Source organism: Phyllostomus discolor, chromosome 12, assembly GCF_004126475.2.
Source record: "Phyllostomus discolor isolate MPI-MPIP mPhyDis1 chromosome 12, mPhyDis1.pri.v3, whole genome shotgun sequence".
Lineage (NCBI taxonomy): Eukaryota > Metazoa > Chordata > Mammalia > Chiroptera > Phyllostomidae > Phyllostomus > Phyllostomus discolor.
In genome coordinates, this window is record NC_040914.2 from 39,815,069 (window position 1) to 39,829,663 (window position 14,595).

A 14,595-nucleotide genomic window follows, 5' to 3' on the forward strand; every position below is an offset into this window, starting at 1 on the left:
GACTTTGAACAAATCATTACTCCCATTTGTAAAATGATATTCAGATAAGATGAACATTAAGGTTTTATTTGAAAATATAATATTCTATTATGTTACTGTACTGCTTGCTGATCACCTTTTCCCTCAAGAAAAGAAAACAAGAATCTAGGTAACATTTCAATGGAACCAAAGAAATATGCCCCTTCGGTTCACATGCCTGGCTGGTGAGCTACACGCATATTTGCTGCTTTCCACAGAGCATATGCAGCTTAGGTCAGTGCCCTCTGAAATCCCCAAAGTGATCCACAAGACTTACCCCAACACTATGACAAGGAATACTCCCTTTTGAAGTTGTTTGTGTTAAACATTTAATGAGCGCTTGCAGTATTTTGATGCCACACAAAGCATGATCTGCCCTCCGGTCACGTTACATGCTGCATCAATGCGTCCTGGGCTGAAACCCTCCTGGGGCCTGGCAGGAGCCAGAGCTGCTTCCTACCGCCTCCAGAACATCTTCAAAAGGAAAAAAGTTGGAAACAAAGTCTAATAACCCTGCTTACTCTCTATTAGTGATGAACAAAGAATATGAAGTGCACTTCTCCATAGGAGACAGAGATAAAGATTTCTTCCTGAGTGGAGTGCGCAATATGAGGTCTGAGAATTACACTGTATTGACAGACGAGCCCTTTTTTCCCCCAAATGCCCCTTTAACATCTTTTTAAGTTTCTACAAGTTGGAAAACTATATAGTCCTAATTTGCTTTAAGAATTTTTGAATTATTGTTCACATATTGATTAAGAATACAGTGTTAAAAAGCTTTGTATTTTTGTATGACCATTACTATAAGCCCAGAATCTACTGTATGTTTTTTCTCTTAATTCCTTTTTTGAGTTTTTAAATTAAATATACCGGGGTAACGTTGGTTGATAAAATTATATAGGTTTCAGGCACACAATGCTACGACACATCATCCGTATACCGCACTGTGTGTTCGCCACCCCAAGTCAGGGGCACTTTGTGGCCTACGTCCCGGCTTCATCAGCAGACCTTCCACTACCTACCGCTCTTCCCACAGATGCCTCAGAAATGACAGTTATCCCAACGTCTACACCCCTTGGCTTATGTGCCTCCCTCTGCCTAGACCTTACTTTCCCCTTTCTTTGGAAAACAGCTCCTTCCTCTTCATTCTTAAGTACACTCCTTCCTTCCAGAAACTGCATCTCACTTCCCTCAATGACATACCGTTAGGTCCCCCTTCCTATGTGCTTCCCAAGCAGAACACTGTGCATATATGGTAGACATTATTAATTTCACTACTGTATCCAAATCCCTTCCCTTTCAGACACATAAGACTATATTCTTCCACTCTTTTGAAGCTAGGCATGGCTGCATGACTTGCTGTTGTCAGTGGCAAGTGAGTGAAAATAATTTTACTTCCAGGCATAAACTTTTAAGAGAAGGGTGATTCCCCACCCTTCTTCCCCACCCCCCAGGTCAACTGGGGTCACATTTTTAGATGATAGAAAAGCTCTAGAAGCTTCTAGAAGCATACTTAAAAGCTCTAGGATAGTGGAAGTTCCAATATCATGGCTTGCCACAGTGCCATATGAGGAATAGTTACAGAAAAACAGCAGGATCCACAAAGGAATGTGTGTGAGCAGGAAATAATTCTTTTCTTTTATTATCCACTGAAACCCTCATGCTGTTTATTACTGCAGCTCACCCTAACCTTCCTGACTAGTACAGTATCTCTATAGTAGTAATTACAACACTTTACCACATTTGCCCGTTTTCTTGCCTACCTTCTTGAAGTGGTGGCTGGGACATGTATTTCTGTGTGCCCTGCCCCCAAGGCAGTGACTGACATATATGACACTCCAACCAACTGAACCACCTGGCCAGGACTGTGCCCTGGTTCTTACCTTAGGAGATGTGATTGCCTCGTTCTGTTGATTTTAGCTACTGCCCAAGCCAAGCAAAGGCAGATCCTGTTCACAAACATGATTACGCCAGATGGGAAACTGACTAAACAGGCCAGCTGACAATATCTGTTCATCTTAATTAGGGCATAGCTCGAAGATGACTGCCTGAAATTCAATCTGATCACAACCAGAAGCAATGGAAATTGCCAAATATACTGTTTCCTTCCTAAGAACATGAGTCTGGGATGACTGTAATTTATTTAAAAAAATAAATTTCAGAGTAAAATTGATCTCATTTTAGGGCACCATTTGATAGAGGTCCAAATTACAGAAGATAAATATGGAAAATGACAAAATCAATCAAAAGTTGATGACGAACAAAGTAACTAGAGTTCGCCCTTTATTTCTAAAGGGTTGCAATATTCTAAAAGGAAAAGGAGAATCCACATAACTATTATGTTTTATTTCTTTGCCCAGGGTGTCAAAAACCATGATTTTCTAAAATCAACAGATTTTATAGCTTAGTTCTGATCAAACACTGCTACTTATTGACTGGGTATGACCTAAGGAAGAGCAATTAATCATTTTGAAACTTAGTTTCCCAATGTGGAAAAAAAAAAGCATAACCTATCTATCCTAAGTGCATGTTAAAGAGGTATGCAAACCACTGGTGTCAGGTGCTTTTCGAAGTCATCTGCATATAGTAACTTCTTTAACCTGGCTGGAGTGGGTGCTATTTCATAGGAGAACACTGTAGCACTAAGAAGTTAAATAACTGCCCCAAGGTCACATGGCTGGCAAGCAGAGGATCTGTAACTGAAAAATAGGAAGTCTCACCCCAGAGCTCTCTGCTATACTGCCTCATACGGCAGGTTTTCATAAAGAATTTGTTGAACGGACAGATGTGAAGGAGAGAGGGAGGAGGACAGGGTGAAAGGCTTGGCTTAGGGACACGTCTTAAAATCAGTCCAGTAACTCCCTACTTCTAAGTCAGGCTTGCCTGACTTCCCTGTATGTAGATCAGCCAATGAGGGAAAAATTTATGTAACTGGGCCAGTTCATATGGCATGTTGCACCTGAAGTACGAATGCTAATAACAAATTAATAAATTCAGATTAATGTTTATTCATCAGTCTCTAAACTTGGTTAATGTGAGTCAGTCCATGAGAGATAGCTCACACTCTTTGACAGACAAGCCACTCTTAAGAGCCTACAAGATCAGACTGTGGGCTACTGGAAATCTACCTAGGATATGCCAACCTGTGAGGTCTCTGCAGAGCCGTAAAGCCAGACTTAGCAAAAAAGACACCTAAAAGCAGACAGTCTTTCCTTCTGTAACAGGGTACAGCCAAGAGGGGAGCCCCAAATAGGGATTTGTAATAGGGTCCAGAAGAGCTTGGAGACAATTGGCTCCACACCACAGGGCCACGCCTGCCCAGAATGCTGGCAGCTGTGGCCAATTGTGGGAGGAGCCGGAAATGGGGCTGCAGAGGAAGATGGGTGCTGGGATTTAAACGGAGGCGCAGCAGCCATTGGCATCTCTCTTTTTGGGACCACGCGTCTGTTTAGGGCCACGCGGCTTTGGTGTCTTGGTTGGGACCATGAGGCTTCGGTGAGAGTCAGGACCACGAGGCTTTGGAAGTGCTCCCTTTTGCCACGTGGAGGGTGCTGGGAGGATTGTGTGCATTTGTGGGGAACTTTAGTTTGTGTTATTTCAAATGAATAATAAATTCCTTTCCTTTTCATATATCTGGTATTAAGAGACATCTTTCCTCAGGCAGAGGGCAAAATGAACCCAGATAGGTGGGGAGGAACCCCCTGTCGACTATAACACTTCCACTCTCTAGAACCAGTAGCCTATTTTTTAATTGTTATTAATTTTTTTATTTTACTTTTCAAACACAGTTTACATTCAATATTACTTCATATGTTTCAGGTGTACAGCGTAGTCTACTTTTAGACAATCATACACTTTAGAAAGTGTTCTGCTTGACAGTTCCAGTACTTACCTGGCATCATACATAGTTATTCCAATATTATTGACTGTATTTCCTATGTTGTACTTTACATCCCCGTGACTATTTTGTAACTACCAATCTGTAATTCGGAATCCCTTCACTTTTTTCACCCAGTCTCCCAACCCCCTCCCCTCTGTCTTTTTCAATTATTTTGTTCCTTAGATTCCACATATAAGTGAAATCATATGACATTTGTCTTTCTCTGACTGACTTATTTCACTTAGCATAATGGCCTCTAAGCCCATCCATGGAAATCTTATCAGTAGCCTATTTTTTTTATTTCCCAGCTTCAGCTGCAATGAACACTAGCCCTGTGAGATTTTATATGAAGATATATATAGCCAAATAATACATGTTATGAAACCAAAAGGTTTTTAAAATCCCATTTCAAATATTCTATTCAGATACAACTTGATATTTCCCAATCTTCTTGGCAACAGAACCATATTTTCCTATATAACTCTCATTAGCATCTTCTGGTCCAGTAATTCCACCACCCTAATTCAATTCAGCAAGCAAACAAAAATTAACTGAGTATATACTTCATACAAGGGCCTGTCCTAGGTTCTGTGGAAGTCTCAAAGATAAATCTGGGGGAAGGGTCTTATAATTTTGAATGCCCCATGTGTGTAAGCTACTTTGATCTTATGCAATCCTCAGCAAAGAAGTCTCTAAAGGAGACATTATTAGCCTCATGCTACAATGAGGAAATGAGATTCAAAGAAGTCAAGTCCTTTGCTCAATGTCACCCAGATTTTAACTGTTGTGGCCTGGGTTTGAAGCCATGTTTGTCTCATTGCAGATCTGACACTGTTACAGTTCTATAATATGGATCTTCTCTTAAGTAACTTACAATTGTGAGTAACAGACATATATATGGTGCATCGTACACGGCCTAAAAGCCCAGTGTCCTCAGAGAAGGACAGAAAATGTGCTAGTGGGCATTCAGAGGAACTGGACATCACTTTCATCGCTGAAGAACCAAGAAAGGATTTATTTATGAGGCGCCATTTGAGCAGAGCCAAATGGAAAACAAATCATTCCATATAGTAGAAACAGGGAAACAAATTTGGAAAATCTTGACATGCATCATGCATCCTGCATGCATCATCAATCTCCTATAAAAGGGTAAATGTTCTCTTTTTCATAAAATAATTAAATCACTAAGTACATATGCAGTACCTAGTAGGGTGAAGATACTAATATGGACAAATGTCCCCGACTTCAAGGACGTCTGCAACATAATAGGGCCACCATTCCTGAATACGACCATTAGAAACACACATACTGTGGGGAAGGGGAGGTGGTCTAGACGGGTTTCAAGTCGAAAAAATCATGAAGAGCTTCCTGGACAAAGCAGAATTGAAGCTGGAGATGTATTTGAGCAAGAAGTTCTGGAGGAGAAAGGCAATGTCAAGAAAACACACTAAGCGACAGGACAGAGCAAAAGACATAAAGAAAGAGGAAACGTGTAGAATGGCCAGAGGGGCCTGGGGTCTGGAAGAGGTGCCTCCATGCACAAGGCCCGAGGAAGACAAGGCATTCAGGCCCTGGATCCCCCACCATTTCTAACGAGACACTCCTGCCTTTATCTGTGCTCTATGTTGCACCTCCATATAGTGTTTTGTTTTATTAAAAAAGGATTGTTTTGCTTAATAAACAACTTGAGGCTGGAGCAGATAGGAGCTGGGGTGATTACAGACAACTCTGGGTGAGTATGGGCCAGTTGTTCAATGGGTTACTTCCATGCCATGGGTTCTAGGTTGATTTAGTAGGTAATGGGTTATTGTTGTGTTTTTTTAAAATAAGAGTGTAAAAGAGAGAAACGCCTCACAGCTGGTGTGTCCCATAACCTGCTGCTGGAGAGTACTTGGATGGTCCTGAGACACAGAATCACTCTTCCTCACTGTCTCCTGCTTGTCACATCCATGATCCTTGCGTGGCAGCTACAGCAGAATGAAGCCAAGACACAGGATTCTTGCTTGTCCCTCCATTACCAGGCAACAGGTATTCTCAAGACAGAGTCACTTTGCAGTCATCACTGCTCCGGCCAATGTTACAATACCTGAATAACCTGCAGGCCACCCCAGGGATATACTGTAACAGAGGATTATCTTCCTTAGTGTGCCTCTTTGTCTTTGTTTCCTTGGTTGAAGTGGTATCTTTAAAAAGAAAATAAAATGTACTACCAAAGATGATATTTTTTTAGAGGAAAAAAAAGTATTTGCTGGGGACAATAGAAACTATCTAATTTCAGTCAACCACTAGGGTGTGAGCTCCCCATTACCAGGAATCTTATCTTACCTATTCTAGTATTCCCCGTATCTAATTCAGGGGTAGAAGACCAATGATCGTTATTGGAAGGGGACCACTAATGGAAAAATCCAATGCTGTCTGGCTCTAGATACATTTTAAGAATTGCCACCAAATAACTGAGATATTGCAAACAGGAATATAAATTGCCCTTTCAGTCGCAAATGCTTTCTCTGAGGCATGAGAAAATGCCATAATGAGTATAATGAGTATGACAGAAGATCCCAGCAGGGCTCCAGAATGCTCACTTCAATCCACAGGCTCCAATGCCAATATTCATGAACTCACCAATATGGAAAATCTCTTCATTCTTTTGAAAGATCATATTCAAAGATTAATAAAGAGTTAGAATCAGAGAACAAATGAACCAGTTTTCAGGCCTAAGAAATAAGAATGTTCAAGTCAAATAAGTTAAATTAACTCAAACATGACTTTTCGAGTGAAGTAAATAAGGTTAACTTGGTAGTAGAGATATGCCATTAAATATTTGCGTTTCAGAGAGGCAGCATGGGGTAGCGTGTCCTGAAAATCTGCCTGTCATCTCTCCTACCCATGCCCACCCTTCTCCTTTCTGCTCTGCAGGACTGGGAGCCTGCAAGCTCCCTCTCTCGGGCTCCAGAGCCTCCTGACTGCCTGGTCGATTCTACTAATAGGAGGCATTGGACAGAGATCAGAAGGCAGAAAGCAAGAGGTTTTCTGCTTCTGACTCGAACAGAGTGCCAGTTGCCAGAGATTGCTAGGTGTTTTCAGCTGGATTGTTCCAGAATCTGGCAGTCCAAGCCAATTCCAGACCAAGTTACAGTGGCACCTCTCCAGTGAATTCTTCACTGACCTCTATGCTGTCACCAGCAGCTTGGCAGCTGGGACAGGCCTGTGGGCTCCAGTTAAGAGGCTGATATAACTTCTCATCTGGGTACTACCTCCTCTTACTTTTTGTTCCTCTGGTGACTCCTAACTGATTCAGCAGCTGTCTAACCTCTTTTGATTTTAGTTTCCTCATTTCTAAAATTGGGCTAATAAAATCTGGGAAGCAGGTAGCGTGAAATTAACGCTTTTAGAAATCCTATGCCTAAAAAGGACCCCAGTGTAGTTCAGATTTTCAAAAAACAGTAAAAAAAAAACAAATAAGTATAAAGAAATTCACAAATTCTGGTTTCTAGCATAAAGACTTTAAGATATTTTTAATATCAAAAATATCAATACCTTGCATTTCCAGCGTCCTTACTACATACCTTGCATTCTACTGTGTATCTAGCATTATAATATCCACCTTACAGGTTCATTTTGAGGATTAGTAATAAGATAGATACAGCCCCTGGCACAGTGTCTGGCCTGTAGTAGGCACCAGATACATGGCAGCTATAATTACTAGCATTATAGACCATTTTAAACAGCAACTGTATATTCTTAATTCTTCCCACACTTTCTAATGCTATTGTCATTATGTCTCAGCCTCATTATGCCTCCTCACTGCTGAGAGCGATGATCTTAGGAAGCCCCAGGTAGAGACTGCACAGAAAAACAAAAACTGAAAGCTTTCCTGATTCATCTGAATTTTTATAAGCCATAAACAGGAAAGTTGATATTCTTCCTAATAAAATATATAAGATAACCTACTAATCCTAAGGAGAAATAAACTCACATTTATTGTTGCTTATTATGTATCAGGTGGTCTGGTAGGTACCTTCATGCGGATTATCTCATTTGGTCTTGTTAAACTAACTAGTTAGACAATTATTTACTTTATTAATTGGATGAACATAAATGAAAACAATGGCACTGTCTAATTAAAAAGTGAGCATGTATTGCATTGGGAAGAGACTCATTCATGTAAGGAAGATTTACTGGGCCCTTTTCTGAATGCCAGGATAGAAGAAACCAGGATAACAGAGACACACTTGAAGTGACCCCCACCCTCAGATGCTTCTGCAGTGGCTGCCAAGGACTCACCGGGGGTCTCAGTCTAGAGGTGTGGCCTCATCCAGAAAAGCCTGAGAGGTTATTCACCCCCACCAAGGGCAGTCCAGACCAATGGCTGACACGGGGGTACAAAAAGCCCAATGCCTTGCCTTGAGGTGGGAAAAATCCATGGTGCCGGTCACACTGCAGAGCTCCCCATGGGACCAGGCTGAGGTTAGACTCCAGGGCAGCCACATCATCTCTGCTTAGCTTCCTCTTCTGCCCTGTCCTGCTTCCTCCCTTTTTTGCAGGTTCTTCCTGAGAGCACTCTTTCAATACCTTCCTTGAACAGAATCCCCATCCCAGGTTCTGCTTCTAGTGAGCCTGGCCTCATCCTGTCCTCGGGGAGCTTTTTGTCTCTCAGAGAAACATACTTGTAAACATACCAACAAAACATAAATGATAGCGTGAAGTCAGGAATGCAAATGGACCGAACACTGTAGGTGCACGGAGATAAGGATACATGCAGAATCAGCGCTCATCTTCACTCACACAGTGCTGGGGTGAAAGCAAGAGAAAAATCTACCCAGAACTCAAGTACAGTAAGGCATATGCTCTAGAGTAAAATCAGGAAACTTTTCTTATTGCACCAAATTGTTAACAAATATTGTAGGGTTTTTGGGCCTGGATGGGAAATTGAGTATGCTATGTAGGTATTTATATAATCATTACTGTACTCAAGAAAATTCACTGAGATTGCTCTGGAAGGCTAAGGAACATACAGTTACTTGGTTCACTTAGCACCCATTCCAACTCTATTATTGCTTGTCTTTCTTGACTATTCTTCCTGCTTGTAAATTAATTTTCCAGCGATTCTTGTATCTAAAGATGGCCATACAACAGAGTTCTAGCCATTGAGATGTTAGCAGAAAACAGCTGCCTCTTCCCTTTTATCCTTCTTTCTCACATGCTGCTTGATGCCTAGAGATCCGGCAGCTACTTTGTAACCATGGGGATGAAAGCCACAGGCTTGGAGCAGTGGAGCAGAAAGACAGAAAGTGCCTGGGCTTCAATCGTGTCAGTAAGCTGCCACCGGAGCCCAACTTTGACACTTCTTGTTTCTTAAGAAAAACGGATTCCTGACTTGCCTATCCCTTTATTATACTTTCTTTTAGTTATAGCCAAAATCAATTCTTAATGATATTAAGGGAGAGCCAAGTTAAAAAATTGGTGTTTCAGAGAAGACAGGGGTCCACGAGCAATGTGGAAGGCAATAATCCATTTCAGAAGGACAGTATCAAACTAGCTGCATCTGAAATATACCCACAGTATATTTGCCTCTCATTTCTGTGATATAGGAACACAGCCCTCAAACCAAATGTATGCATTTCCATCAGCCCTCTCAAATACTTTTAAAATTAAAATTCCTGCCTTATTTTTCCCTGTTGTTTTTTTTTTTATTTCAAGCAAAGGGTGTAAAGCAAAGATCTGGCAGATGGTCATAAAATAAAGGAAGAACTGAACAACTGGGAAAACTGGAAGATAAGCTCCAGGACTTCCAGCAGCTAGGCATTGGACTCGTGCTTCCTATAGCACTGCCTACGGTCATCCAGCTCCGACCACCTTCTATCTCCGTGTGTCTCAATTCAGTTTTCGAATGGTTAGGAGAGCGAATTGAACTGACCCAACTTGGGTCAGGCATCTCTACTCTTGAAACAAATAGCCACGCCCAGGGTACAAAGTATTTCATGTGTGCATGACACTGGGGAAGTCATTAGGAGCAGGCAACCATCCCAGTTTGTCTCTCCTGCATCCTGTCCCTTGGCTGCCAGGGGCATGTGTGTGCATATGCACACCTATACCCCATACACATATCCTCCCTCACACATATCCAAAGATGCCTCCGTTCAACAAGGTATTATCCCACACATAATAACTAACACTCTCCCCCTCTTCTCCAATGGGAAACAACCCAAATTTATATCCAACTATTGAGCAAGGGATAATGTCCTGAGACCAGTTCTCTAACTCCAAGTTCTTTAAGTAGTACCAGTTTATGTTACAGAGTCACAGTAATGCTACCTTGGTGTTCTACAACTACACAACCAGTGAAGGAAAGAAAAGTTCAAGAAATCTAACTAAAGGTTAAAATAAAATAGATATATAGATTAAAATTAATAGATAAAATAGAAAATAAAATAAAATAAAATAAAATAAAATAAAATAAAATAAAATAAAATAAAATAAAATAAATAACACAGATACAGTAAGCAAAGCAATGCAAACAGAGATTTTTGCCTTGGCTGCTGAAATGGTCATATGATTCTAGCTGGCATTTCTGACTTTCTTGTGGACTCCTGCCTCCTGAATTTTTTCCTTTGGCCAGTAACTCAGATGGTCAGGAGTCTTTGCCCAGGGAAGTCTAGGCCCCTAGCATTTTCAGTTTGTATGGCATTATGGTAGTTCCTATTAACCTTTGCTACTGAGCATGGCAAGTTAAAGTTCTTTTCTCTCCAGAGTCCAGAGGGTTCTCATCTATATAACTCAACTCTGCCAGCCTTATCTCTCTCTCTTCCCTCAAATGCTCTGAATTTCTGTAAGAAAGGATGTTTTGAGGTCAGATATCTCTACCCCTTGGAGCAGTGGGCCATGGCCAGAGGCCTAGGATAAAACAGTCTCCTCCTCACGACTGGTTGTAAACTAGGTCACCACCCCAGATTTTTCTAGGCAAACAGATCCTTTTGTATAAGTTGCTGTTTCCAAGAAGAATATTACACATGAAGAATGTGAAAACTTTTGTACATGATAAAATGTTTATATGAGCATGAACTTTATCCTCCCACATACATTTTTTAAAAACAATGACACAATATTCTGATCATTGGACCTGTGTAAACTACTTTAATCTTTTTTCCTCAGTGTTTCAAAAACACATATTCCTGTTCATTTCATTAGATTGCCTAAGTCCAATAGGTAGTGAAATGGCCTAAACCAGAGATTTTCAACCTTGTTCATCTCCTGTTACACATAAACGTATTACTAAAATTCTACAGCACACCAAAAAAGCCTATTATATTTTTTGCTGATCTGACAAAAAACAGATATAATTTTGATTCATTCACTCCAGACAGCTATTGTTGTGTTGGCTGTTGACAGGTTTTTTTATTTGACAATCTAAGGGGAAAGAGGTCAGTGCCCCTGACTAAATAGTCAGGTATTGCATGTTTTAAAAATTCTTGCAGCGCACCGGTTGAAAAATCACTGGCCTAAATAAATGCAGCCATACCTCAGGGATGTTGGCTTGGTTCCAGACCACTGCAATAAAGTGAGTGCCACAATAAAGGAAGTGTCGCAAAAAATCAAATTGTAATCATTTTGCTGGTAAAGGGTCTTGCCTTCAATTTGTAAAAAAAAAAAACCTTAACATCTGTGAAAATTATTACTATAGAGTAATTCTTTTTATGATCAACTTTGTAACATAATTGAAAAAACAAGGGCTTAGGAATTGGGTTGATCTGGGCTTTATTTCTGGTACTTATTTGCTATCTGACCTTGGGCAATTTATTAATTGCTCTCAGTCTCATCTTCTTCATCTATAAAATAATCACCATATCTAATTCATATGCAGATTGCAAAATATAATTAAATGACTTTTCTAAAGTCTCTGGTACAGTTCCTGGAAAATATAATAGACATCCAGCAAGCGATAACCATAATAAGAGGTTTATTCTTCACAGTGACTGGAATAAAATTTAACAGGAAGCATTCACTACGTGACGAAAGACCCAGACAGTCACAAGCAGACACTCCATACTTGACGTGGAGCAGAAAAATTTCCGATCATTAGGTCATCCATTGTTTGCAGCACAGTTCTTCCCAAGTTCATCCTCAGACTTGGATCATACGTGGCTCTGCCTCTTCTGGCTACTTTTGCAAGGTTTTCCTCATCCAAATATCATTAGAAGAAGGTGGGTTATCAAGGTAACCAAGAATGGAGCGTTCACTACTCATTCTCAGCTGGAACTTCAGCTTTATCTGGTCCAACTCCAACTGTGCTCTTGGCTTCCCTCCCTCCTGTCTTTCCAAGAATGTAAACATTCTGCCATTTCATCCTCCTTATTTTGTCTTTCTCCACAAGATCTCATTAAGTACACATTCTGCCTTAAATTTTCTCAATTCATTTTCTTTTTTCTAAATGACCTTGACACCTCTTCCATCTCTATCTAACATGATAAATCTTCTCATCAATATTGCCCACTAAACAGTTTTGTGTGTGTGTGTGTGTGTTGTAGAGGTAGAGAGTGTTAATCATAAAATGTGTCCTTTAATTTTGCATGCAAAATACTATTCCTATGGATTGACCAGTCAACTGTGAACTGGAGGCTATCTGAACTACCAAGCCCCAAGCTTTCCTGTGTGCAACAAAAGGACATTATCAAGTGGAAATGGTAAACGTGAGGTCAGGTTGAAGTTCAAGAAGATACGAGTTAAGTGTATGAACAAGTGACTTAGGGCATCTACTTCTGTTGCCACCCTTTCCTTCAAGCTACTCTATGGCTAATAAAGAGTTTTCCCTGACTAGTTGATGAAGGAGGAACACCTTGGACCTAGTGAATCAATGGGTCTTCATGATAGGCTGACAGCAGCTGGAAGTGGGCCATGTCTGCTTACAGCTGCATTTAGGAGTGAGGAAGGGCGCCCTCCCAGTGGGCGGAACCTCTGACGTTCTAGAGACAGTTAAAAGATCATGGCTGCCAAGGGTTGGGGTAGGAGGCAAGGATAAACAGACAGAGCATAGAGGATGTTTAGGACAGTGCTTTATACGATACTACAATGGTGGAAGCACATCTTATACTTTTGTCCAAGCCCCTAGAATGCATAGCTGTGAGAGTGAGCCCTAGGTAAACTATGGCCTTCATGTGACTCTAATGTGTCAACACAGGCTCACCCATGGTAACACACGTGCCACTCTAGCAGGGACGTTGGTAATGCGGAGGCTTTGTGGGTGCAGGTGCTCTTTCCTCTGTACCTTCCTCTCCATTCTCCTATAACCCTGAAACTACACTGAAAAATAAAGTCTATTTTTTTAATTGAACCATCTGGAAGAAACACAATGTATATTTTCATGCCCAAGAATGTATCTTTAAAACCCATATTAAATAACCTGCATCTTCGACAGTGATCTCTTTTTAATTGGAAATGGGTAATTACTCCCTGGCTGAAAATATCTGTCTTCCAATTATCTTCTAAATCACTTATCCTGGTAGTTTTTCTGTGTTAATTCTCGTACACTTAAAAATCAGAAAATGTAGTAATATCTATATACACTAAAAATACAGTTGAAAAAAATGTTAAGAAAATCACTTCTGTATGATGGAGTTATCATAACTCCTTTACAGATTTCAGTATTTCAACTTCCCTACAGCAAATACATATATTATTATGACCTATAATAAACAGATACCCTTTCGAAGAGATGTGTTTATGGACTGCGTGTACACACATATACTCATTCATATACACATCATGTTATCACTATTATGGGTGGGGGCAGGGGTGGTAAAAATAGTAAAGAGATTATAATGGAATATACCAAAATGAGAGCAGTGATTTAACTGTGCCTAGCTTTGTGTGATAAGACTAAGAGAATATTTTTAAGTTTACTTTTCTGTGTTTTCTGTATGTTTTATAATGAATCTATACTTTTAAGTGGAAAAATAAACCTGGATATATTAAGTAAAAGTTCAATAACACTATATACAGAGAAACACCTTTTAAACTTCAGCATGAAGAAACTGTTATGACTGTTGCAGTGAGCATTTTGGAAGATTAACAGAAGCAGAGATAATGTGACATTTAGCTGATTTTTCAGGGAAGCTGGACACATAACACTTTTTTTCAAAGAAAACAGTAACTAGCGATGAAACATAATGTTTCTAGTGTGACTCAGAAGGGAGGTGTCAAATTTTTCTGCAGAAAATTTCAACACTACTAAAACTTAAGAAGGCACAAACTTCAAATACAGAAGTGAAACATGTCTTGGGTCATGTATTTAACACTGCTCCAGAGTTTACCCCAAAATGTCCACTTTAGAAAAAAAAACTCTGACTTATATAAACTATCCTTGCACTGAGCTGGACAAACAAGAGGCTCTAATGTGTGCTGAACACCTAGCACGCTTGGAACACTTCGCACACCTCATCTTTAGTCCTTATAGCAACCGTGCAAGGAAAGTATTCTTAACTCCACATTACAGTAAAAAAAAAAAATTGAGTCTACAAAAAGATAAAGAACCTTCCCTGACATCACACAGCTAATATGAGGTGGAGGAGGGGTCTCAACTCCCTGTCTTCCTCTAGATTCTGTGTTCTTTCTACCCTTTTGCCTCAACCCAACACTTGTGGTTTCTCACCAGTAGTGAATTCATGAAGTTTTTGAATCAAACATCACGGCCCAGCAAGATA

At 40.3% G+C, this 14,595-nt stretch overlaps 1 long non-coding RNA gene across 1 annotated transcript in view; it reads left to right on the forward strand.

Annotated features, from left to right (window-relative positions):
• The first annotated feature begins 775 nt into the window (after positions 1 to 775).
• LOC118497731 overlaps positions 776 to 14,595 on the forward strand; it is a 34,430-nt gene continuing 20,610 nt past the window's right edge. Inside the window, exon 1 of the long non-coding RNA XR_004900262.1 lies at positions 776 to 786. This is a non-coding gene — a long non-coding RNA (uncharacterized LOC118497731). The remainder of the gene's footprint in view (positions 787 to 14,595) is intronic.